This window comes from Nuphar pumila, chromosome 6, assembly GCF_984573655.1.
Source record: "Nuphar pumila chromosome 6, dmNupPumi1.hap1.1, whole genome shotgun sequence".
Classification (NCBI taxonomy): Eukaryota; Viridiplantae; Streptophyta; class Magnoliopsida; order Nymphaeales; family Nymphaeaceae; genus Nuphar; species Nuphar pumila.
The window spans coordinates 113,329,113-113,357,059 of NC_143254.1; the positions used below are offsets into that span (position 1 = coordinate 113,329,113).

Below are 27,947 nucleotides of genomic sequence, written 5' to 3' on the forward strand. Positions count from 1 at the left end.
ATGACTCCTATAAAGTAATGATTACAATATGGATTAATAATTAAGAATTATAATGTTCATGGTAACTTGTCTATTATAATGTTTATTAATACAATAAATACATACCATTATCACTCTCGTCTTCTCTGATACGAACTCTCTTGTGCTCTTATATTTATGTGTTTTAACAAATACATCCTTGTAAGGCACAATGCCTCTTTTTTCTGCTTCCTGCGAGATTAAATGATAAAAAAATCAATTAAAAAGTATGCAATAATACTTATAAATTTGATAATATATATATTGATGAGTTACCATTTTCTTCAGGTGGCTCCCAAAAGTCCTAGATCCACCTGTGTGTAGATGAGTATCGGGTATCTTCGCTCAGTTTTGTGCAGCCTTTGCTGAGCGATTTTGAAATTCATGGCCCGCCCACTTGTCGCACATTGCATCCCAATAATCTCACATAATAGTAGGAGGGTCATGGTCCTTCTACTGCAGTGGATCGTCCATCCCACCAGATGTTTTTATTGTTGCAGTCTTCATGTTGTGCAGCATGTCTGTAAATCGACTGACAGACACCTTCTGTCATACCCGCTTCGCATCCTGCTCCTCCTTCATAGTCGCGAAGCGATTCGAAGCCTACGAATAATTTCAGAAAGTTAGTATGCATGACTATAAAAAATAAATAAATATGAAACACATTAGCTATGATAAATGATTCTATACCAAGAATGAGGACCACAATCTGTCCAACACCTCATTCGGTTACTCTTTCTATTGAGTGATCGGTTCTGAAAGATGTTGAACTAGTGACTGCTTAATTTCTGGTATTACTTCTTATGGCTCAAACCTCGCGCTGCACATGAATTGGTATACATTAACTATCGATATACACTATTTATAAGATAAATATTGGATAAGTGAAAATGAAATACTTACGGTCAACTATCGATATATACTATTTGAATGAGTCGTGTGTCAGACTGAGAAAACCCTGCATCTGGCGTTGTCTCCTGGCATGTATGAATAGCTGGTGTTGGTGGGTCATGTGCAAGCGAAACATCATTTATAGAAAAATGAGTTAAAAATTCACACAATGCATATTTAAACTAATTAAGTATACAATTAGTTAAATGATATACCTATCGAAGCAACCCGTGAAGATGAAGGCCACTGTGACCTTCACAAACCATATTCTAACAAATAAAAATTTTATTTGGATCAGTTACACAACTCTATATCTTCATAGATACATAATCAAATCGAAAATAACTTCATGCAAGCATGCATATAGTCACATCAAACATTACAATACATTCAAATCATTCATATCAAAATAATGTTAAATATGTACATGCAGTAAACACACTCCAATAATCAACTACTACCATGACTGGTATGGAATCCGAACTCAAAAAATAAGAGCATTTCTATTTTCATACATTCAAATCATGCTCAGCATGATCTCCGAACTCTATCAAAGCAGTCCTAGATATCCACAACTAAGTGAGTGTGTGAACAAAAAAGTGTTGCATTCAAGAAATTAAATAACCTATGATGTGCCTGCATCACTTACTTACCACGGATATTTACCCGATTTGTATGCTTTTACCTTTGCATTTTTTTATTTCTTTTTACATGGCATTTTTAGCCGCATGCGATGTTTAGCACTAAGCATCGCGCAATTAGCTCAGTTACATACCTGCAAAGCACAAATGTACAAACAGAGGATTGGCCTGCGGTGCCTTTTTTATCGGTGTGCCATCGATTGAAATGTAGGCTCATGGCACAATGCGGTGAGGCAAGCAAGGGATTACCATAGCCGTGCACTCTGTGTGCGGTGGATTGCCGCAGCTCGCAAGAAGCATCAAAAGTTTGCTGGAACTCTAAAGACGATTACTCGTCTCAGCTTAGCGACCCCAGGTCAGGTGAGGCCACCCGTTGAGTTTAAGCAAATCAATATGCAGAGGAAAAGAAACTTACAAGGATTCCCCTAGTAACGGCGAGCGAACCGAGAATAGCTCAGCTTGAGAATCGGTAGGCTTCACCTACCGAATTGTAGTATGTAGAAGCGTCTTCACCGATGGAATGGACCCAAGTCCCCTGGAAGGGGGCGCCAGAGAGGGTGAGAGCCCAGTCGTGTCCGGACCCTGTCGTACCACGAGGCACCATCAACGAATCGGGTTGTTTGGGGATCGTCAACACACAATGGCGTCGATGCTCAGGGGATTTCGGCGGTGGCACACAACAGTGTCGGTGCTCGAGGGTCATCAGGGGCAGCACACAGTGATGAGAGATGGAGTGAGGGAAGGAGAGTGTGGCAGGCGACAGGCGGCGAGAGAAGGAGGAGGTGAAGGCGAGTGCGGTGGGTGACGGGTGGCGAGAGAAGGAGGAGGTGAAGGAGAGTGTGGCGGGCGACAAGCAGCAAGAGAAGGAGGAGGTGAAGGAGAGTGCGACGAGCGATGGGGGCGAGAGAAGAAGGAGGTGAAGGAGAGTGCGGCGGGCGACGGGCGGCGACCGACAGTCGACGGGCGGCGGACGACGGACGACGGGCGATGGGCGGCAAAATGAAATAGAAAGAGAAAAGAAAGGAGCTCGCATTAGGGTTTTGCAAGAAATTTAGCAATGAAAAAATTTCGTCGCAAACGCCGTTGCAAATTTGCGATAGAGTAGCGACAAAAAAATGGTGTCGCTCATCCGTCACAAAGTTGCGACGGAGTGTGAGACAAAATTTGTTCGTCGCAAATCTGTCGTAAATTAGCGACAACATTGGCGACAAATTTTTTCTATCATAAATTTTGCAACTAACTCCGATTTTAGGGACAGATAGTTTTCTCTTGCTAATCTGTCGTAACGTTGCGACGAATTATTTCTGTCGCTAAATAATGTTTTTCTTGTAGTGGAAGAGGAGAACCAAGAGAGGAAAGTCGAGAGGGGATAAGATGAGAGTGAGGGAAGACGAAAGAGATTGCGAGGGCGAAGGGGGTAGACAAGGGTTTGGAGAGCGACAAAATGAAATAGAAAGAGAAAAGAAAGGAGCTCGCATTAGGGTTTTGCAATAAATTTAGCAATGAAAAAATTTCGTCGCAAACGCCGTTGCAAATTTGCGATAGAGTAGCGACAAAAAAATGGTGTCGCTCATCCGTCGCAAAGTTGCGACAGAGTGTGAGACAAAATTTGTTCGTCGCTAATCTGTCGTAAATTAGCGACAGCATTCGCGACAAATTTTTTCTATCGTAAATTTTGCAACTAACTCCAATTTTAGGGACAAATAGTTTTCTCTTGCTATTCTGTCGTAACGTTGCGATGAATTATTTTTTGTCGCTAAATAATGTTTTTCTTGTAGTGGAAGAGGAGAACCAATAGAGGAAAGTCGAGAGGGGATAAGATGAGAGTGAGGGAAGACGAAAGAGATTGCGAGGGCGAAGGGGGTAGACAAGGGTTTGGAGAGCGAGATCAGGGAGAGAGAGTCGAGGGCTTCGATGGGGAGCATTTTGCATTTTTTTTCTCTCGTGTTTGTCGCACCCGCATCGCATCACGTCAATGCGGGTGCGAGAGCCCTTTTGCCGAGTCCCTGTGACATAGATAGAAACCCATCATTAGGGGTGGCAATCGGGTTGGCGGGTGGGTTGGTGGGTCAGCATACCTCAACCCGAACCCGACCCGTTTATTAAACGGGTCGGCTGTGGCAAACACGAACCCGACCCGTTTAATAAATGGCTAACCCGACACGACCCGCCAACCCATTTAATAAATGGGTTGGGTCGGGTAAACAGGTTTTCAGGTTCGCGGGTCAGGTTGGCGGGTTGATGGATCGGGTTGGCAGGTAGGCAGGTTGGCGGGTCGGGAGCCGGGTTGGCGGGTTGGCGAGTCGGGGTGGCGGGTCGACCCACCCGCCTAACCCGTTTATTAAACGGGTTGGAGGGTTGGCATACCTTCAACCCGAACCCGACCTGTTTAATAAACGGGTTACATGGGTCGACCCATTTATTAAACGGGTTGGCTTAAGCCCAACCCGAACCCGCCTAAGAGGCAGGTTGGCGGGTCGTGTCAGAAATTGCCACCCCTACCCATCATGGGCCACTGTCAAGCCTCGTCTGGTTTGCATAATGATCTGGTTTTTTATTTTTTTGAGAGAAACATAATGTTCTCTTTTTTAGTCATATTTTCTCATATCTATATTAGTCCAGATTATAAATTTCTCCGTATTCCATCGTCACCTCATACTATGTCCTTTTGTGCCATTATCACTGTTTCATAGTGTTGCTAGTGTGCTTAAACGCTGAAAGGGTATGAACCAATAAGCCCACTAAACCAGCCCCACCTCAATCATTTACCTTTTCTCTTTTTCAAATCCTTTTCTGCTCGTATGTTTTAAATTCTCTCTCAAATAGAAAGCACAACAAGCTGGCGATTTCTTCCAAGGAATTTTTTGTGATGGAATTTTGAATAATAAAATTCTTGAGTACTTTTCCTGCTCTCTCTCTCTCTCTCTCTCTCTCTCTCTATATATATATATATATATATATATATATATATATATTTGTGTACGTGTGCGTGTGCATGCATGCATGCTTGAGTACTAACACGTCTTTGTGCGTGTAGCTTGGGGAACGGATAACTTGGATCATTTAGCTTGATTCAAGGTGTTGTATAAAATCTCGAACATACCTGGCTCTGTATATACCCAGACTGATTCAATGTGTTGGGTTTTAAAAAGCTAACTTAGTTGCTCATTTATCAATTTATCTTGTTTATTTTAAGGTCTTTATTTTAGTTTTATTTTATTTTTCTATTTTTAGTATTTTTACTTATTTTTTAGATTTTTACTTAATTATTTATATGTTGTCGAGATATTTTTGAGATTTAGTAACTTTTGAAATCTCTTTGAAAAATACCCTTGGGGATAAATTACCTTTAACAATACAAGTGACTATGGTTGAAACTGATTTGAAGAAAGAGAGAAACAAATCTGGATCCGAATTTAGCTCTGGTCTGAATGGACCCAACATAACACCTGGTTTGCGCGCCAGGTGTTATGAGAGAGAGAGGATGGCTTTGCAGTGGGTGGTGCTCTTGTACGTTGTGGCGGTGGAGGCGTTGCTGGCCATCGTGGTGATGCTGCCTTCTTTCTCCCTCTAACACTGACAGAAGAAGAGGAATAGAGGAAGCTAAGTACAAATCCCCCTCTTCATCCTCTCTCTCTCAACTACTTCCTCTGTTTCTTCTTCTCCTTCTTTTCTCTCTTTCGTCTCTCTGGTTTTTTCTCTCATTTTTCAAACCAACGAAAGGAGGAAGAGAAGAACCAAGAGAGGGAAATCGAGAGAGTATAAGATGAGAGAGAGGAAAGACGAAAGAGAGTAAAAGAGCGAAGGGGGAAGACAAGGGTTTGGGGAGAGAGAGTCGAGGGTTTTGATGGGGGGGGGGGGGGGCATTTTGCATTTTTTTTCTCTCGTGTTTGCTGCACCCACATCGCATCGAGTCGACACGGGTGTGAGAGCCCTTTTGCCGAGTCCCTGTGACAGATAGAAACCCATCATGGCCACTGTCAAGCCTCGTCTGGTTTGCATAATGCTCTCGTTTTTTATTTTTGAGAGAGAAACATAATGTTCTCTTTTTTAGTCATATTTTCTCATATCTATATTATTCCAGATTATAAATTTCTCCATATTCCATCGTCACCTCATACTATGTCCTTTTGTGCCATTATCACTGTTTCATAGGGTTGCTACTGTGCTTATAGTCAAGGCTGAAAGGTTATGAACCAAGCCCACTAAACCAGCCCCACCTCAATCGTTTACCTTTTCTCTTTTTCAAATCCTTTTCTGCTCGTATGTTTTAAATTCTCTGATATCTCCTCAAATAGAAAGCGCAACAAGCTGGCCATTTCTTCCAAGAAAATTTTTGCGATGAAATTTTGAATAATAAAATTCTTCGGTCAAACATAAGTTGCTGATACTGAATTCATTGAGTACTACTACATTATTCTGGAATTTGGTTTCTCGTTGATTGTTGGACAACGAAATTCCAAAGAGAGAGAGAGAGAGAGGTACTTATTCTTGTTATTCATGGAACCACAAGTCGTACAAGTACTAATCTGATTTGTTTATTTACATATTGAAAGAGACTACCGTCTGAGATTTTATGGAGGAACTGGTAGCACTGCGTCTAGTTTCTCAAACTCTAGGAAGTAGGGAAGCGTTTTATGACTCGGAGCTTAACCCCATACTTGTAGTTCATAACGAGGCCAAAGTCAAATTCTGGAGGGCTTTGCATGTTGGGAGAGTGTCTGAAAACAAACCTTTGGTAGAGGTGTATCAATGCAAGCTTGATTTCCTGTATGGTGAATTTGGAACCGACGCACATCCGTGGCCCGAGCCCCAAAGGAATGAATGCATAGGGATGCCGTTTCCTCTCCTCCTCGCACTAGGGATCAAATCGCTCTGGCTTGAACTTTTGTGGTTCTGGGAAGTTTTGTGGATCTTGAGTTGGCACATGTATTGCCATCCAAACCCATGTTCCCTGCAATTGTGGGAGTAATCTTTAGCAACTTCACAGTAAGAGGAGCTGGTTCTTTTCTCTTGCTTTAAGCAATGGTTAGAAAAATCACAAATATTATGCTTCACATGTTTCCATTTTTCAGGATTATCTTGTTTTAATCACAAAATATTATACTTCACATGTTTCCATTTTTCAGGAACTAATGTTCTCAAAATGATGAATTGGTGTTACACCTTTAAATCATGGTTCAGTTTTTTACTGTAGTTTTATTGAAGGAATGACAAAGGACCTATTAAGTAGGATTGTCTTAGCATCGTGAAGAAATCAAACACGAAGGGAAAAATGTGCCCCAATTTGGGGTGCATGGTGAATGCTCAAACTTTGTGTTACAATGATCAACTATTGTCATATTTTGGCTGATACTGTTTGCACAAATATTATCCATATTTGAGTTTGAAATATTACAAGTTCATAGTTCATACCTTGGGTAGTCTATATCCCCCAATCTCCACCTCTTCCAATGTCTCTCTGGCAACAAGTGGGGAGACAATGTAAAACCGCATGGACTCTTTTACAACCTGCAACACAAGGACGATTAGCTCACATGGTTGTCTTTACGCATCAAGGGTGAATATGGTGGTGTGCATTTTCCGCATACACGTAAAAATTCCAGGGAAAGAAAAAAAAAACGGGGAGGAAGTAAAGTCAATTATCTTCCAAGTGACTAATCAACTTAAATGTGAATGGATATAATTTGAAGTGTAACAAAGTGAATTATCTTACAGTGATAACTTGCTTTCTTCCCTAGTTATACATGGCAGTTATGCTGGAGACAAAAAAATGAAAAAGGCTATAAATATGGACTTCTCACCTGATCAAGGTAAGGAAACTTGTGAAGATCCTCAGCAGTTGGCTCCTGATCATGGGTGCCAAAAGCGTCGATCTCAGCCAACAGCTTCTTCTCTACTTCACGGTGGGCCCCCACTAAATAAACTGCAGTGGACAAAGTGAAAGCAGTTGTAGCTGTCCCAGCTAGGAGGTGCTCATAAGCAAGAGCACTGATGTAGTCTTGTGTAAACACCTTTGAGTCATTCTCAAACTTCCTATCACTCAGTAGCACTGACAAGAAGTCCTTGTGTCCCAAATTCTGGCTCATTGATCTCTTCTTTACGATGTCATCCAAACGCTGGCTAAGGATACTATAGGTCAATCTATATCACCAGTCGGCTGTTCCTGGTATCCACTCGAGGATTCGCTTAACCGGATATTGCAGAATTGGAAGGAAAAGTCCTAGGAGGGCTGAAGAAGTTGCATTGAAGTTCATCTTGAGTGATGTGGTAGCGTAGATGTGGTTGTTGATGAACTCTGATATTTCTTGGTCAACATTGGCACTGTTGCTTGTGAGCCCAAAATCGACTCCAAATGCAGCCTTTCCAATGACATCGTTTGCTAGTTTGAGGGAGAAGTCAGAGAAATCTATGTCATTGTCTTCTTTGTTGGTGAAGCTGAGTGCTGCATTTTGTATGATATGGTTCATTGCAGGTACTAAGCTTGCTAGATGGGAAGGTTGGTAGATGGCAGTTATCGTGCTTCTCATTGTAGACCATCTTGTATTCCTGAAATCAACCATAAAATTAAGAACAGGGTGTTCAAGCTCCACTCATTCTTGTGGTGAGCCAACCCGAACTTGAGCTCATGGCAGGCCTGAGTTTAGTAAAGCTGAGTTTGAGTTGGCTCATTAACGAAGAACATGCACTTTTTTAAAATTGAAAATAATACCAATTGGACTCTAAACCTGAGCCGGCTAAAACTGGCTGATTACAAAGTAAATACATTATTTCAAAGCTGTGAGCAAAACCATTTGAACTATAAAACATATTGCTTGTAAGCCAAACATTTCAACCATCTACACTCTTTGATACAAAAATATATTAATTGCTAGTTGACGAGCCTCAACGAGTTGAGCTGAGCCGAGCATTCGTTGTTTGTGTTTGGCTTGCTGATCCCATTCCACAAGTTTGAACAAGCTCTTTAGGAGCCAAACATGAGCTGAGCCACAAGCGGCATGATCTTTTAAGCATTTTAAGTTGGCGATTTTACCTAACTACGAGGTGACCATATATGCATATAATTTAATTGTATTAGTTTACAAATATTAAGGTATAGAATGCAAAATTAATGAAGGTAAATAATGTAAAATTGATGAAAGTTACGCAATCAAAAGCCTCCATCTTCAAAAAAAATAAAATTATTAAATCCACTTCATCTACAAATTAAGGTATAGGATATATATAGTGCATGTTAAGGTAAATGTGTTACGCGCATACCTGGTACAGAAGAGACTCTTCATATGCAGATGAGACGTCGAAAGGCAAGAAGGAATGCTTCGGTTCGGCATGGATTTGAACTTCTTTATGCCAACTTCTCTGCACAATTCTGCACTCGCCACAATTATCAGTGGCTGCCTTCCCAAATGAAATCTGCATAAAGTATACCAAGATATCAAGATATTTCTGGCACTTTGAAAACTTTGGGCTGCTAGAACCGTCATTATAACGGTACAATCTATGTGGTTAATTAGATTGAGTCGATACAACTTGCACCTATGATTTCTAGCTCATTAGTTTCTTACCTTCGTTAGTAGCAAATATTTTCCCATAGATAAAAAGATGTTAAGTTCATCGGAGCTTGTAAGGCATTAGGTGAATCATGACCAAGTTTGTAACGACCCCAACTCATCCACTCGAAAATGCGATTTTTTTTTTCTTTTTTTATATTCCCAGAGACCTGGGGCCTTTCAGTTCCACTCACCGCTGGATAACCACACACCACGATAGAGCTTACACTTATCTTCCAAACCAACATCAAAATCATTATTCATTTATTGAAAAACTGATAAACATGTCTAGAGACACTTGCATAATGAATTACTGAAAGTGCAACTTCAATTAATAGAACCAAAAAGGAAAACAAAAGTAAAGCCATGATGTCCCTCTAAGATGTATCCAGCAAGTGCGTAACACCCGTGACTTGCCCAGACACCAGTCGCTTCAATGAGTTTCTGCACCTGTGAAAAACCATAAAAAGGAGGGGTCAGAAATCCAAAGGATTCTGCGTACAGATCCCTCTAATGAAAATAAATGAGCATAAAGAACACAAGTACAATTTTATGCAATTCTCCTTGAGGAAAAGCAATTATTACATCTACTCAATCCAACTTAAGCATCCATGCAACATCATTTAAGTATGCATAAACTTTCATCAATAACAGGTATTCACTTCGAGTAAGCAGGGTATTCTACATAAATTAAAGAGTAACCATCACCCATCAACAACATATATCAGGGAAAAGAAACAGACCATGCCTGATCTAATGCATAGCAAAATTATGCATGATATATGTGTAATGTATGAACACCTTATTTTCTTTTATTTAAGCTCATGTTTCCATATGCATGCCCTATTAAATGCATACAATTTTAAGTTCCTCATTTTAATTCCATTGCCCGCGGATACACCAAACGGGTAAAATCCCCGAGGTCAAGTTAGGTTCCCAGGGTAGCTTAGCACACAATTCAAATTTTATTACTGGGTTCCCACTTAGCTCTCGACCGAATCACCTTCGGAACACTAGACCTCCACATCTAATGTCGGGGACACAAGGGACACCCCACGCCCACAAGTGCCACTTCCTTGGTACCATAACCTCACAGCTGTGACTAACACACCACTCCCGGGTAAAGTGGTGGATTCTCCCTAAAACCGTGGCCAGGAGAAGAACCTCAATATCGGGTTCAGGGGCAACAACGCACACGGAGTTTTTGTAGCCTCACAGTCTCCCCAAGACCGGATAACTAAGATTCTCATACTCCAGATGAGATATCTCACAATGTATATTACACTGTTCTTGTTTCATTATATTTTTATTAAAGTCGATTCTTTAAGTTTACAACCCCATATGCAAAAGTAAAGTGAAAACCCGCATCCTCCCTTGCGGGAACCCTTACGGGACTCCAGCCCGTGAGGACAACGGGAACAGTGTAGTAGTGTGCCCTACCAACTTGTGTGGTTTGAGTGATGCTATTAAACATATCATTTTTACATTCTCACTACGTGTACTACCTCCATCACATATGGGTATCCACCAATACATATCTCCTGTGAGTATGTGCACGCGAATAAACCCCGCAATTTCGCATACTTATGTTAAATGAGACATCAATAGTCTAGTAGAAACATGACTATACATTTTACACGCATACTCATAACACTACTCATTCCCATCAAAATGTACATCTATTAAAAACTCATACTCCTCCTGCCAAACCGAACAATATATCACTGAAGAAGAAAAGCAGGAATCATATATTATTTTATTTATTATTATTATTATTATTATTTTTAATAAACAAATCCAGCCCAGCCGACCTTGTCGGCTGGGTCTGACAGCATATGCACAGGCCCGGTCTGGGCTTGTGTATGCTGTCAAGACCTAAACAACATAAAGAAAATCCCCTTTATGAAATTCTGTATATATATTATTTCTTTTTAATCCTGCGAAACCCAGCCGACCCTATCGGCCGGGCCCAACAGAATACACACAGACCCAGTTTGGGCATGTGTGTGCTGCGAGTAAACAACATCTTACATGTTTAACAACTATTTATGTATATATTTTCCTGTAACATCGGTACCACAAGCCAGCAAAATCAAGTCATTCATCACATGGAATAGACTACAGATTTCTCTCTAATTTAACTGTACCATGAAGACATTATTTCGATAATATTCAATCATATGTAAGAAAAATAAAGAAAGCAAGAGTGTGGATGGATAACATGATTTCAAGCCCATCTCAAGCGAAACTCCATCCTGAAAGAACATGAACTGTACTATCAGCCTAGTGTGATCTCAGCCCACGACAACAAGGTAAAAATAAGCAGGCCAATATACACAGTTGAAGTCTTAAACAAAGCACAAGCTGCATTGTGAAAAGGCAATCCAACATAGGTTCATAAACACCCATTACTTGGTGGAACAACTCAGCGTGAACCCGACACGGATGTGTCCCTAATCATATGTAGAGTTCTCCCCCTACTTCCATTTAGACTATTCCAGAATATGCAAGAAGCTACACAGGGTTTTATCCATGGGTCCTAACATAAAAGGAATCCCACTACCGATACCCAGCCCATAGCCCCTTAAGAAAGTTTCTTAACGTAAGCCCACAATTCCAGATTTTTCCTTTACAGACAAACAAAAATTATCACTATTGAAAAACATGCACAGGCTGATCAAATTTATGAAACATACAAAAAAAGAAATGACTAACGTCACATTCGAGTCAAAGATGTCAATGCACTTATCAATGCCAAGCAAGAACATCAGAATACTGAACCTAAAACCCCTTGTTTTTTTTTTTTTGCTTTACCTGAGATCCCAGGCCAACACCCAGCCGATTGACTGAGTCGGTTGGGCCTGCCCTGGCCTTGCCACAACCAGCACCTGTACCCAACCAACCGGGTCGGTTGGGTCCCTGCCAAAACTAACACCACGCCCAGCCGACTGCGTCGGCTGGGCCTGTCGCCTACCACCATCAACTAAAGTGATGACCCCAAATCCCCTTTATTTTTACTTTTCAGGGTTTCCATCCTAAGGAAAAACACAAAATCGAACCAGGGTTTCGATTTCTCATCCATTTCCATGAGAGGGGACCCGTACCTCTTACGGTGATTTTCCGGTGGCCGGAGATGGCTGTCGCAGAGGGGTGTCGACTGGTGACGCTCCTTCCAACCGCCGTGAAGGGAGATGCTCGAGGGGCCCTTGACGCCTGTGGTTGGCCGGTGATGGGCTCCTTCCTCCGGCGTGCGCATACACAGCGAGAGAGAGAGAGAGAGAGAGAGAGAGAGAGAGAGAGAGAGAGAGAGAGAGAGATCTTTGGGGAAACAAAAAGCGAGAGGGGGAAACCCACCCGAGAGCCTCCCCTGCTTTTGAAAGGGATAGCCCGACAAGGTCGGGGCCGAACCTCCCGCCGGCGGCTGCGCCTCAAGGCCTCCTCCCCCATGCGATACCGTTAGGGTTCTCTCTCAGAACCCTAACCTCTGAGTCCCTCTTTTGCTCCAGACTTATCGGGCAACCCTTATCGGGTTGCCCCTTCTTCTACTTTTTTTTTTTCCAGATTTTATCGGGCAACCCTTATCAGGTTGCCCCTTACACTTATAAGCCCTGTTACACAAGGCTCGGCTCGGGTCCGAACCCGAGACCCGTAAGCCAACCCCAATGATATGGATCCAGAGTTGGATCCAAATGGGGATCCCCAGATTAACCTTATAAAAAAAATTTTATTTTATTATTTTTATTTCCTTTTTGGTTGACACTATTTATAACTGCTTGCCCCTTTATGGGTCCTAGATCCGAAATGTGGATCTAGGCCCAAATTGCCTATTTTATTTTTTTGAAATATTTTGTAAGATAAACAAAAAAATTTAGTAGCAACATTTTTCGGTTTTTACATCCTTTCCCCCTAAAAAGAATTTCGTCCTCGAAATTAGAACGTACCAAATAAGTGAGGGTACTGCTAACGCATAGCCGCCTCAGGTTCCCAAGTGCACTCATCCAGCCCGTGATGCTGCCAACGCACTTTTACGAACGAAATCGTCCTATTTCGCAGCGTCTTTTCTTGATGGTCCACAATCTCTACTGGCTTTTCCTCCGCAGTCAAGTCAGGTTGCACCTCGATCACCTCATAGTGAATCACATGTGAGGGGTCAGGTATATATCTTCTCAACATCGAGACATGAAATACGTCATGGATCTGCGAAAACTGGGGAGGGAGTGCTATTCGGTATGTGGTCTCCCCAACGCGCCCGAGAATCTCGAAAGGTCCAACATATCGAGGACTCAGCTTCCCCTTCTTTCCAAACCTGAAGACACTCTTCGTAGGCGAAATTCGAACAAACACATGATCGCCTACCTCAAACTTGAGCTCCCTGCGTCGCTGATCAGCATAGCTTTTCTGCCTGCTCTGTGCTGCAATCAATCACTGCCGAATTAAACGCACCTGGTCCGCATAGTGCTGGATGATTTCGGGAGACTCCGTTGCTCTCACTCCAACCTCATCCCAGCATACTGGTGATCTACATGGTCGGCCGTACAAAGCTTCATACGGGGCCATGCCAATACTGGCATGAAAACTGTTATTGTACGAAAACTCTGCCAACTTCACATGTTTGTCCCAATCGCCTGCCCAATCTAAAGCACATGCTCTCAGCATATCCTCAAGCGTTTGGATCGTACGTTCTGACTGTCCATCCGTCTGCAGGTGGAACGCAGTGCTAAACTTCAATGTTGTGCCTAAAGCTTTCTGAAGCTGGCGCCAAAATCGAGATGTGAAACGCGGATCTCGATCTGACACTATCGAACGTGGCACCCCATGAAGTCTAACTATCTCATAGACGTAAAGGTTGGCCAAACTTTCCAAACTCTGACTGATTCTAATTGGAAGAAAATGGGCACTCTTTGTCAACCGATCTACTATTACCCATATGGCATCTCGTTGTCGTCGGGTCGTAGGTAACCCTACTATGAAATCCATCGAGATGTCGTCCCACTTCCACTCTGGAATCTCAAGTGGCTGCAGAAGTCCACCAGGTCTTTGGTGCTCAATCTTCACCTGCTGACAGGTAAGACACCGGGACACGAACTCCGCGATGTCCCGTTTCATCCCATTCCACCAATAAGTCCTCTGAAGATCTTTAAACATTTTAGTAGACCCAGGGTGAACGGAAAATCTCGATCTGTGAGCTTCACTCATCAGCTCTTCCCGTAATGCTTTTGGAACCCACCATCTGTCTCCGAACATGATGGTTCCGTCCTCCTCTCGGCGAAACTGCGCTTCTGGCTTTTGGGCACTCTCACAAAGCTTCTCAAAATCCGGGTCGACTGACTGGAGCTCCTCGATCCGATCTATGATCTCCGGTCTTGCCTGCATCCCCGCACAAATGATGCGTCCAGAATCTCCTGCAAATGGCTGCCATCTGACCAGCTCCTCGACCAAATTCCAACTGCGTCCGATCAGGCTAGCAGCTGTGACCGTCGTCTTTCTGCTAAGTGCGTCTGCCACCACATTCGCCTTGCCCGGATGGTAAGCGATGGAGAAGTCATAATCCTTCAAGAACTCCAACCACCTCCGCTGCCTCAAATTCAAATCCCTTTGAGTGAAAATATATTTGAGGCTCTTGTGATCGGACATAACCTCAAATTGTTCCCCATAAAGGTAGTGGCGCCAAATCTTTAATGCGAAGACTACTGCCGCCAACTCCAAATCATGCGTGGGATAATTCTTCTCATGTACTTTCAATTGTCTAGAAGCATACGCTATAACCTTGCCATGTTGCATGAGGACACAACCCAGTCCGATCCCGGAAGCATCACTGTACACGACGAAACCACCTACCCCAGAGGGCAATGTCAAAACGGGAGCAGTGGTCAACCTATTCTTCAACTCTTGAAAACTGTCCTCACATCGAGGTGACCACACGAACTTTACTCCTTTCTGCAACAGTCGAGTCATAGGGGCAGCTATACGCGAGAAGTCTTGAATAAATCGACGGTAGTAGCCCGCCAATCCCAAGAAGCTTCTGATATCAGTCACCGTCTTTGGTTGCTCCCATGACAACACAACCTCTACCTTGGCTGGGTCAACCTCAACTCCTCTCTCGGAAATTATGTGACCGAGAAACATTACTCTATCAATCCAAAACTCGCACTTTGAGAACTTAGCATAGAGTTGATGTTCCCTCAGTGTTTGTAATACGATTCGTAGATGTTCTCGGTGTTCTTCTACACTCTCTGAGTAAATCAGAATGTCATCTATGAACACGATGACAAACGAGTCCAACCACAAACTAAAAACCCGATTCATCAGGTCCATAAACGCCGCAGGGGCATTTGTAAGTCCAAAGGACATCACTAGAAACTCATAATGCCCATATCTGGACCTAAATGCCGTTTTTGGAATGTCCTCCGTCTTGATTCTCAACTGATGATACCCAGAACGAAGGTCAATCTTCGAAAACACCTTTGCCTTCCTCAGCTGATCAAACAGATCGTCAATCCTTGGCAGTGGGTACTTGTTCTTCACCGTCACTTGGTTTAGCATACGGTAATCGATACAAAGTCGCATTGAGCCGTCCTTTTTCTTAACAAAGAGGACTGGTGCACCCCAAGGGGACACACTTGGTCTAATAAATCCTTTGTCAAGAAGCTCTTGCAACTGCTTCTTCAATTCTACTAACTCTGCAGGTGCAATGTGATACGGAGCTCGAGAAACAAGTGTTGTTCCAGGCACTAGCTCGATTGAGAACTCGATTTCCCGATATGGCGGTAAGGCCGACAAATCCTCTGGAAAGACATCCGGGAACTCACAAACAACATCTAACTGCTCCAAGGGTGTCGCCTGACTATCTTGAGCAGAAACACTGGCCAGAAACATCATGCAACCTTGTTTGTGGTACTTGAGGACCTTCAAAGCTGAGACGACTCTCACCCCGTCGGTCGGTCTCGTTGAATGACGCAATAACGTAGACAAATTGGGACGCTCCAAGATAACCTTCTTACCCCGACACTGGAGGGTCGCATTATGCTTGGACAACCAGTCCATGCCCAAAATGACATCATAAAATGTCATATCTAAAATGACCAAATCGGCAGACAAATCATGGCCTTCTATCACCACACAAACTGTTGGGAAATATTTCCCGCAGGAGGAGGATGCACCCATGGGTGACATCACATCCAGAGCCCTTTCGAGGCTAGAAGGTACCAAATCAAGCAACTTTGCAAACGAAGAAGAAATAAAGCTGTGTGTTGTACCAGAATCAAACATCACACGTGCAAAGTGTTCAGCAACTAAGAATATACCTTCGATCAGATCAGACTGATGGCCCTGAGTAGCTGTTGTAGCCGCGTAGACTCGCCCATTGGTCCTGCGCTGATCTTGTTGTTGTTGTTGCCTCTGTTGTCGCTGTTGTGGTGGTTGCTGTCCTCCCGGAACCGCAGGCTTGTTCGGACAGAAAGGAGCGATGTGCCCAGGTTGCTGACACTGAAAACAGACCCCCTTGAACATAGGGCAAAAGCCAGGTTGATGGTTCTTGCCGCACTTGCGACACACTGGCAGGGCCCTTCCCTGTTGCCTCTGCTGCTGGAATCGATTGTGTTGTCGCCCATCATGGGTCCGTTGTTTCTTGCCACCTTGAACCCTTCCGCCTGCTGGTGGATTCTTCCTTGCCGTGCCCAAAAAACCATCTCCATTGCCACCCCCTTTCTTAATTGTAGCCCTGGACTTCTTCCAATCTTTAGTCAGAACGGTAGCCGACTCAATCGCATCGGCCAAAGTAGTAGGTCGACTCGTCAAGACGCGGGTCCGCAACCCATCCTTCAATCCGTGCACATACTTCCCCGCCCTTGCTTTCTCACTCTTGAAGAGGTTCGGACAGTACCTCTCGAGGTTCCGGAACCTTGTAGTGTAGTCCGCTAGACTCATGGTCCCCTGAGTCAAATCGAGGAACTCTCGTTGCATCTGTTCCTCGGCATAGGAGGGAAAGTATGCATCCAGAAACTCCTCTCTGAACGTCTCCCAGGGAATCTCGTCCCAGTCAGCGAACTTCACCCTTCGCAGGGTGTCCCACCACTTCTTGGCATCGCCCTTCAAACGGTACGTGCCAAAAGATGTCTTTCTGTCCTCAGGGACAGATAGGACGTCGAACGCCCGCTCCACCTCCTCAACCCAGTTCTCCGCTGCCTCTGGGTCTGTCTTTCCTGAAAAAGTTGGCGGATCCAACTTCAGGAACCTTTCGAAGAAAGCGCCGCCCACGTTTGGAATAACATTGACAGGTGGGTCGCGAGCTGCTGCTTGTGCGGCTGCCTGCGCAGCCTGGGCCGCTTGAGCAACCTGTGCCGCTTGAGCAGCCTGTGCCGCCTGCATAGCCTGAGCCGCTTGCACGGCCGGTGCTGTCTGTGCCGCCTGAGCCGTCATGGTCTCGGTAAGGGTGTGGATGGCTTCCATCATAAAATCTCTCTGCTCCTGCCAGTTTGCGGGAGCAGCAGTAGAGGACGAGGCACCTCTGCGAGTATACGACATCTACAACACACGTGCATTTCACAAATTAGACCCTCTCTGATTCTACCCCTCTTGGGTTGATACCGAACAACTATATATTTTTAGTGTATTCTATAATAAAGTTTACTCCTACATACAATCAAGCATACTAAAAATCAATGCTTAGATAAAAGTACTTAAATGACCTTACCAGTGAAGACGACTGCTCTGGAGTACGAGGCACGACTTGCTGATACTTCAGGACATGGCTCACTTTCAAAAATTAAAATTTATTGCAAAAATGATGATAAAAGTGTAAGATATAGTGGTGGCTTTGATACCAAACCTGTAACGACCCCAACTCATCCACTCGAAAATGCAATTTTTTTTTTCTTTTTTTATATTCCCAGAGACCTGGGGCCTTTACAGTTCCACTCACCGCTGGATAACCACACACCACGATAGAGCTTACACTTATCTTCCAAACCAACATCAAAATCATTATTCATTTATTGAAAAACTGATAAACATGTCTAGAGACACTTGCATAATGAATTACTGAAAGTGCAACTTCAATTAATAGAACCAAAAAGGAAAACAAAAGTAAAGCCATGATGTCCCTCTAAGATGTATCCAGCAAGTGCGTAACACCCGTGACTTGCCCAGACACCAGTCGCTTCAATGAGTTTCTGCTCCTGTGAAAAACCATAAAAAGGAGGGGTCAGAAATCCAAAGGATTCTGCGTACAGATCCCTCTAATGAAAATAAATGAGCATAAAGAACACAAGTACAATTTTATGCAATTCTCCTTGAGGAAAAGCAATTATTACATCTACTCAATCCAACTTAAGCATCCATGCAACATTATTTAAGTATGCATAAACTTTCATCAATAACAGGTATTCACTTCGAGTAAGCAGAGTATTCTACATACATTAAAGAGTAACCATCACCCATCAACAACATATATCAGGGAAAAAAAACAGACCATGCCTGATCTAATGCATAGCAAAATTATGCATGATATATGTGTAATGTATGAACACCTTATTTTCTTTTATTTAAGTTCATGTTTCCATATGCATGCCCTATTAAATGCATATAATTTTAAGTTCCTCATTTTAATTCCATTGCCCGCGGATACACCAAACAGGTAAAATCCCCGAGGTCAAGTTAGGTTCCCAGGGTAGCTTAGCACACAATTCAAATTTTATTACTGGGTTCCCACTTAGCTCTCGACCGAATCACCTTCGAAACACTAGACCTCCACATCTAATGTCGGGGACACAAGGGACACCCCACGCCCACAAGTGCCACTTCCTTGGTACCATAACCTCACAGCTGTGACTAACACACCACTCCCAGGTAAAGTGGTGGATTCTCCCTAAAACCGTGGCCAGGAGAAGAACCTCAATATCGGGTTCAGGGGCAACAACGCACACGGAGTTTTTGTATCCTCACAGTCTCCCCAAGACCGGATAACTAAGATTCTTATACTCCAGATGAGATATCTCACAATGTATATTACACTGTTCTTGTTTCATTATATTTTTATTAAAGTCGATTCTTTAAGTTTACAACCCCATATGCAAAAGTAAAGTGAAAACCCGCATCCTCCCTTGCGGGAACCCTTACGGGACTCCAGCCCGTGAGGACAACGGGAACAGTGTAGTAGTGTGCCCTACCAACTTGTGTGGTTTGAGTGATGCTATTAAACATATCATTTTTACATTCTCACTACGTGTACTACCTCCATCACATATGGGTATCCACCAATACATATCTCCTGTGAGTATGTGCACGCGAATAAACCCCGCAATTTCGCATACTTATGTTAAATGAGACATCAATAGTCTAGTAGAAACATGACTATACATTTTACACGCATACTCATAACACTACTCATTCCCATCAAAATGTACATCTATTAAAAACTCATACTCCTCCTGTCAAATCGAACAATATATCACTGAAGAAGAAAAGCAGGAATCATATATTATTTTATTTTTTATTATTATTATTATTTTTTTAATAAACAAATCCAGCCCAGCCGACCTTGTCGGCTGGGTCTGACAGCATATGCACAGGCCCGGTCTGGGCCTGTGTATGCTGTCAAGACCTAAACAGCATAAAGAAAATCCCCTTTATGAAATTCTGTATATATATTATTTCTTTTTAATCCTGCGAAACCCAGCCGACCCTATCGGCCGGGCCCAACAGAATACACACAGACCCAGTTTGGGCATGTGTGTGCTGCGAGTAAACAACATCTTACATGTTTAACAACTATTTATGTATATATTTTCCTGTAACATCTGTACCACAAGCCAGCAAAATCAAGTCATTCATCACATGGAATAGACTACAGATTTCTCTCTAATTTAACTGTACCATGAAGACATTATTTCGATAATATTCAATCATATGTAAGAAAAATAAAGAAAGCAAGAGTGTGGATGGATAACATGATTTCAAGCCCATCTCAAGCGAAACTCCATCCTGAAAGAACATGAACTGTACTATCAGCCTAGTGTGATCTCAGCCCACGACAATAAGGTAAAAATAAGCAGGCCAATATACACAGTTGAAGTCTTAAACAAAGCACAAGCTGCATTGTGAAAAGGCAATCCAACATAGGTTCATAAACACCCATTACTTGGTGGAACAACTCAGCGTGAACCCGACACGGATGTGTCCCTAATCATATGTAGAGTTCTCCCCCTACTTCCATTTAGACTATTCCAGAATATGCAAGAAGCTACACAGGGTTTTATCCATGGGTCCTAACATAAAAGGAATCCCACTACCGATACCCAGCCCATAGCCCCTTAAGAAAGTTTCTTAACGTAAGCCCACAATTCCAGATTTTTCCTTTACAGACAAACAAAAATTATCACTATTGAAAAACATGCACAGGCTGATCAAATTTATGAAACATACAAAAAAAGAAATGACTAACGTCACATTCGAGTCAAAGATGTCAATGCACTTATCAATGCCAAGCAAGAACATCAGAATACTGAACCTAAAACCCCTTGTTTTTTTTTTTTTGCTTTACCTGAGATCCCATGCCAACACCCAGCCGATTGACTAAGTCGGTTGGGTCTGCCCTGGCCTTGCCACAACCAGCACCTGTACCCAACCAACCGGGTCGGTTGGGTCCCTGCCAAAACTAACACCACGCCCAGCCGACTGCGTCGGCTGGGCCTGTCGCCTACCACCATCAACTAAAGTGATGACCCCAAATCCCCTTTATTTTTACTTTTCAGGGTTTCCATCCTAAGGAAAAACACAAAATCGAACCAGGGTTTCGATTTCTCATCCATTTCCATGAGAGGGGACCCGTACCTCTTACGGTGATTTTCCGGTGGCCGGAGACGGTTGTCGCAGAGGGGTGTCGACTGGTGACGCTCCTTCCAACCGCCGTGAAGGGAGATGCTCGAGGGGCCCTTGACGCCTGTGGTTGGCCGGTGATGGGCTCCTTCCTCCGGCGTGCGCACACACAGCAAGAGAGAGAGAGAGAGAGAGAGAGAGAGAGAGAGAGAGAGAGAGAGAGAGAGAGAGAGAGAGAGAGAGAGAGATCTTTGGGGAAACAAAAAGCGAGAGGGGGAAACCCACCCGAGAGCCCCCCTGCTTTTGAAAGGGATAGCCCGACAAGTTCGGGGCCGAACCTCCCGCCGGCGGCTGCGCCTCAAGGCCTCCTCCCCCATGCGATACCGTTAGGGTTCTCTCTCAGAACCCTAACCTCTGAGTCCCTCTTTTGCTCCAGACTTATCGGGCAACCCTTATCGGGTTGCCCCTTCTTCTACTTTTTTTTTTTTTTTTAAATTTTATCGGGCAACCCTTATCGGGTTGCCCCTTACACTTATAAGCCCTGTTGCACAAGGCTCGGCTCGGGTCCGGACCCGAGACCCGTAAGCCAACCCCAATGATATGGATCCACAGTTGGATCCAAATGGATCCAACTGGGGATCCCCAGATTAACCTTATAAAAAAAAATTATTTTATTATTTTTATTTCCTTTTTGGTTGACACTATTTATAACTGCTTGCCCCTTTATGGGTCCTAGATCCGAAATGTGGATCTAGGCCCAAATTGCCTATTTTATTTTTTTGAAATATTTTGTAAGATAAACAAAAAAATTTAGTAGCAACATTTTTCGGTTTTTACAAAGTTCTTGAACTGTGTTGTTTCATGTTTCAGGTGACAACTTATTCGTATCTAGTCAATAGAATTCCCTACTTCAATGTTTGAGCAGTTGAGACTAGTCCACAAATCAACAATAGAAACACCATTAGTTGCACCATATGCATAATTTCAGATATTAGCCCAAATGCTTGACACGATGTATCTGAATACAACTTGGCTTTGACTCACTGTGTCTGCCACTTTCCACTTGCTTTTGTTTAGTATGGAGGCTATGTAACCTGCTTTCTCATTGATGTCACCTTTGAAATGATATGCACCTAGCTAGCATAATATGCTGCAAGTGGATGCTCTAGTAAAGATTCAAAAGTCATTATCAACAGAGATGCAGTGCATGCCCTGACATCATCACGAGCCACTCTATGCATCAAAAGGCCACTAGGGTTCCTCACACCTGATAGGTGGGTTGGCTGAACGCTTGGAGGTTGATAGTTCGATACCTTAGGTGCAATCTTTGGCTGCAACGCCAAAGTCAAATGGAAAACTATCCCGAGTAGAGGGAGAGTATCCATAGAGTTTTACACTCTGGGCACCGGTTAATGTGAAACCTTATGGGCACGTTTGGAAGGACTCAGAAAAAGAAATTTTTGCTTGATAACTTTTCTAAATGAAAAGTTTTTGCTGCAGGAGAAAAACACAGTGCTGAGCTTATGAAAAGTTGAGAGAAAGAGAAAGAGAGTCCACAAGCCCCCTCTCACAGAGAGAGAGAGAGAGAGAGAGAGAGAGAGAGAGAGAGAGAGAGAGAGAGAGTCATTCGGAGGTGGTTGGACCAAAGAGAGAGAGAGAGAGAGAGAGAGAGAGAGAGAGATCTGAAAATGGTGGTGGGCAGCTCTTAGAGAGAGGTGGTTCCACCAAATAGAGGAAGAGGGGTGGTCGACCGTGCCTGAGAGAGAGAGAGAGAGATATGAAAATGGTGGTGAATAGGAGGAAGATAAAGATGGAGGAAGCTCTTGTGGCAATTGCCCTCATGCAACAAAAAAATGATAGGAAAAATTCTTCTACTCCCCGGGTGGAGGAATTTTTCCTATAAAAAATCAAACTTTTTAGAAAAAATCTCTACTTGGAATGATTGGAAAAGTTGTCATTTTTCCTTTCCTACTAGCATTTTTTTACCATTTTTCTATCTTACCAGTACAAAAAAAAAAAAGGTGAAACAGGAAAAGAAAAAAAAAGACTTCAAGTGAAATGGTTTTCTGCATGGTAACAGATGATGCAAGACGAAGGACGAGATCAAATATTTATACCACAAAGCCCAGCCTTTTGCTTTGGCTTTAGTGTAAGAAAAATGACCATATTTACAAACCATAATATTTTCACTTAGAATTGTTGGAGTCCAAGTTGTTGACGTCATTCACATGATGCCATTGATGTCCCAACTTTAAGTAAAAAAAAAAAAAATCATGTCGAGGAACACTAGCAGAGACTCGGGTCACTTAATGAGCCCACCTCCCTGTGATGTAAACCCCAAGTGGGGTCACCCACATCCAAGCTCTTATGAAGCCCGCCAGTTAAAGACACCCGCACACCTAGTGAGAGTCGAACCTGGTCAGCACCTTCTGGTGAGGCCTGCTGCCACTTGGGCAACCAGAGTGGGGTGCAGGCCCGCCCGCCTATTATTGGAAATGCATGAAAGTCATACAAAATTGGTGCAATACAACCAAGAGATAAATTTTGTCTCACATGTAACCATTTAGAGTAGTTAATGGATATCAATTATGTTATTTTTCTCATTTTTTAAAGAAGAAAGATAAAGATGGTGGTCTTTATGATCAGAGCATAAACAAGCACGCAACATAAAAACTGATACTACAAATTAGCACTACAAAATAAAAGTTTTCTTTGCCTTTCGACAAAAAAATAAGTGTTTTCATTGTTAGATGAGCATGTGTAACAATGTTTATCAACATAATCATCATCATCATCCCTTTTTTGGCTCAAATCACCACACAAGCTCAATTCCAAGACCTAAAGAATCTGCAAAATTGCCCAACCCAAACTATAATCATGAGTGAAGGTAAAGTGAATTGGGGTCAGTTAAGTACATATGACAAAACTCGTTATTAAGCTATTAATCATTATCTATTTTGATAGAATAGAGACAACACATTTTGTCCAAAATGTGTGTTTACATATAGTGGTAACATTGGTGCATTTTGGTTGTTAAAATGCTAATGCATATCTCACCAATGGTCGCTTTGAGCTTGTGGCAGGTCACATGTGATCATTTTTACATTATAGGGTTTGAGCATTGGCTTGCTCCTCTTCAAAAGTCTAAAACACATGCTAACATCCAAAGGAAAACAAAATACTAAGAAAAATCCGAACATGCATATATATACCTGTATATAGGTCCATACTTCTTTTTAAGGAGACTGAACAGACCAAGGCCATGCTTAGAAAGTAAGGGCAGGTGCCCAAGGATTGGGGTTGCAGGAGGACCAGGAACATGCCTTACTCTCCATGAAGGCGCATAGTAGTAAGTAAAAAGAGTGTATAACGAGGGCCAGTCCAGTGAAGATAAAGGAGTAAGTAGGTGCCATCACCAACCATTGCCACGCATCTGCTAGTGGCACCAAACTTCCCCCTATGGTTGCCATATACTCAACACAGACCACCAAACTAGAAATTAAGGAAACAAAGAGTGGATCGCTAGAAGAGGATGCAAGGAAACCCTGAACACCATTACTTAAATACAAGAGCTTCCCACTTCCTCCTTTTGTCCTTTCTTTCAGCATGCAGTGTGGAACATTTCCAGCCTAGATGCCCAACGCTATTATAATATTAAGGATGTTTTGTTTGCTGCGATGCAATGCACCGATAAAGACTTCACTTCACTTTGGGTCATGTCAACCAGTGTAATCAAGGAAATGCTGGTTGAAGATTCCTATGGTCTGTTTAGCACTAGAAAACACAAGTCATGAGGGCCCCCCTGAATTGTAGACCAGTTTTCCACCGTTCATGCCTTTAATCTGTTGGTTCAATAATACAACTCAATTCATGCCTTTAATCTGTTGGTTCAATAATACAACTCAATCATGCATGCTTAACGTGTCTCTTAGAGCGCAAGCGCGCACATACATATATATGGTACTATCCAGATCATGTTTTTTTAATGAAAAATATGATCTTTTAGCTTGAATATTTATGAATATAGTAGATCATCAGTTTTCAAACTTTATAAAAACCTAACCAGATGTCAAAATTAGACGATTGAAGAGATTATTCTTATAGAATCAAGCATGTAGAACATATATGTATGGTCAGATTTGAGAAAAACATTAAAAAAAAGCCCTTCATTTGCTCAGTAAGCTGGCGATAGGCACATATCAGATTAGGCAGCTGCTCTCTCTCTCTCTCTCTCTATATATATATATATATATATATATATAGCACTCTGAGTCACTATAAAAAACAAATCAGTTTCCCATGTAAAATTATGTTTTAAATTTAGGTGCATTGAGGAATATATGTTAATTTTTGAAGTCCTTCAAAACCTACACACACAACACAATCCTAGGAACTAAAATACGTTCTTTCACCAAACAAACCATGTAAATCGATGCCTCAAGACTTGATTATCAAAAGAATCAAAAGCCACATCATGTGGGCCCCCTTGAAATGCAAACAAATTTTGCACCATCCGTTCCATTGTTGCTTCAATAGTGCGACACAAGTGTGCACCATCCATGCATATCTTTGTTGGTTCAAAATTGCAACTCAGTTATGCAGTGGGTAAGAAAAGGAAGGGGCAATGATTATGCATAAGTTTGCGCTATGTTTCAAGGAATCTTGATGTTCCCCACTTCCAAGAGGGAAAGGTATGGATATTGGAATAACAAATTAACAATAGCATCAGTTCTTTCTTAAGCGTATATATGCAATTAACATCCCATTAAGTCTGTGATTTTGTATCACTTCATTCTTCCCATTGTCCCTCATGAAGCCTCTTTAAGAACAGATTGTCTCCAACCTCGTTGTAGAGCGGGGGTTGCAGTCTAACTCCTAACTAGTGGTTTTTCAATAGTGACTAAGGATGTTGGATGAGAGAGAGGGAGTTTGGTAAAATAAATCATAAACATGATATAATTTTGCACCTTGAATTGCAGATATAATTTGCACCTTCCATGCATTTGTTGGTTCAATAGGGCTGGTAAATGAGTCGAACAAACCATACAAATGACATTCAAGCTAGCTCAAGCACATTTCTGTAGTGAGCTGAGCCAAGCTTGAGCTCATAGCCTGGTCAAATTAAATGGTCCAAGCTCGAGTTGGCTCCTTAACAAAAAACCCACGTTTTAAAATTGAAAGTAACAGAAATTGGATCCTAAAGTTATTGAGCCAAGCTCAAACCAGCTCATTTACAAAAATAAACACATTGTTTCAAAGTTGTAAGCAATAGGATTTGAACTCTAGACTTATTCCTTGCAAGCCAATTACTTCAGTGGAGCTTATTTCATGAGTTTGAATGAGCTCTTTAGGAGCCCAACACAAGACAAACCTTGAGCAGCTCGTCTCGTTTCTAAGCTTATCTCCTAACTGATTTGTTTTTTATAGTGACTCAGAGTGCTATATATATATATATAAAGAGAGAGAGAGAGAGAGAGAGAGAGAGAGAGAGAGAGAGAGAGAGAGAGAGAGAGAGAGAGAGAGGTCTGTGTTAAACCCATTTGGTGCTAAATCGGAGCTAAATCACATTGACCATACATCGTACACATTGATGGACGTCCAGCATGCAAAAATCATGTTTTTGACCTTTACTGACGTTTTTCATTTTTTGCATGCTGACCATCCATCAACGTGTACAATGGATGGTCAGCGCGTTTTAGGTCCGATTTAGCACCAATATGGTTTAGCACGGATCCATTACTCTCTCTCTCTCTCTCTCTCTCTCTATATATATATATATATATATATATATATATATATATATATAGAGAGAGAGAGAGAGAGAGAGAGAGAGGTGGTAGCTGCTAGCGATTTTTCTTGCTAACCAGGTCTTTTAAGGATTTTTTCATGTTTTTGTTAAATTTAACCATACAGATGTGTTTGACATGGTCAATTTATTGTTAAATTTCATGTTGGATCATGTTTTTTAGAAAAAAATATGATTTTTTATGCCTTAATATTTATGAAAATATTAAACTGACCTTTTAAAAATGTACCTGCATATCAAAATTGGATGATGCAAGAGTTGATTCTTATAAAAGCAAGTGTGTATAACACATCTATATGGTTGGATTTAAGGAAAACATGGAAAAAACCTTCAAAGGCCTGGTTAGCTGGTGGTTAGCTTGTACCACATTCTCTCTTTATATATATACACAAATGAATCATCAACTTATTGACAGACAAGAAAGTAATACCCCAAACCCACCATGAAAAATTGAACCATCAACCTAGTGGAAGGAAAAAAAAAACATCCCAACCCCACCAGGCACTTGCTTTAGGTGAAATGAACCATCAACCTAGTGACACCCTGAGGCCACTCTTGCCTTGCCACTATCAACCAACATGCTGTCAACCTTGTATGTGATAATTGACCGGTCATATCAACTAAATGGACCCCTAGGATGTGCTCTTGGAATTTCTACCATACCTAGATGCTGTCATGATAGTAAGAAAGTGCCATGCTGTCCCAAGTTGGCTATAATTTTTCACTCCACCTTCCTCTTTTCACAAAAAAGTCTGTCAAGCCTTCCTTCATATAAAGAGATGTTCATGGGAAGGTCATGCTGGTAAGACTTTTCAAAAATACGTTTTGGTACTAAAAATCTTTTAAGAAAACTATAAAGATTTTATTTAATGAGACTAAAACGGATCAAAGTGATAAAAAGATAGTCAATGGTCAAAGTCAAACCAAATCAAGACCAAACAAAGTAAGTCGAGCTGAACCCGGCCAATTCCAAAACCAAATACAAGTCCAAAGCCAAAGCCAATTCTACACGTTTTAAACCCTTTGGATTTTTCAAAAGGGAATAAACAAATTTCAAAAAGTGAAATTTTCCTCAAAAAATCATTTTCCAAAACTTAGGTAAAATAGATGGGTTTTTTGGCCAACAAGCAGGATTTCAAGAACATAGAATTTTGAGCCAAAATGACAGCATCTGACGGCGTACTTTTTTTCCATAACAGAGCTGAAGGATTAAGGCCTCCTCATGAT

At 42.2% G+C, this 27,947-nt stretch overlaps 1 pseudogene across 1 annotated transcript; it reads right to left on the bottom strand.

The window, feature by feature from the left end:
- Nucleotides 1-5,474: 5,474 nt before the first annotated feature.
- LOC149835761 (cytochrome P450 711A1-like) lies at nt 5,475-12,356 on the bottom strand (annotated as a pseudogene). Its single transcript, XR_016432418.1, has 5 exons — nt 12,205-12,356; nt 8,811-8,963; nt 7,355-8,099; nt 6,966-7,061; nt 5,475-6,504 (listed from the first exon to the last, which is right to left on the bottom strand). The product of XR_016432418.1 is annotated as a cytochrome P450 711A1-like (transcript).
- Between the last annotated feature and the right edge of the window lie 15,591 nt (nt 12,357-27,947).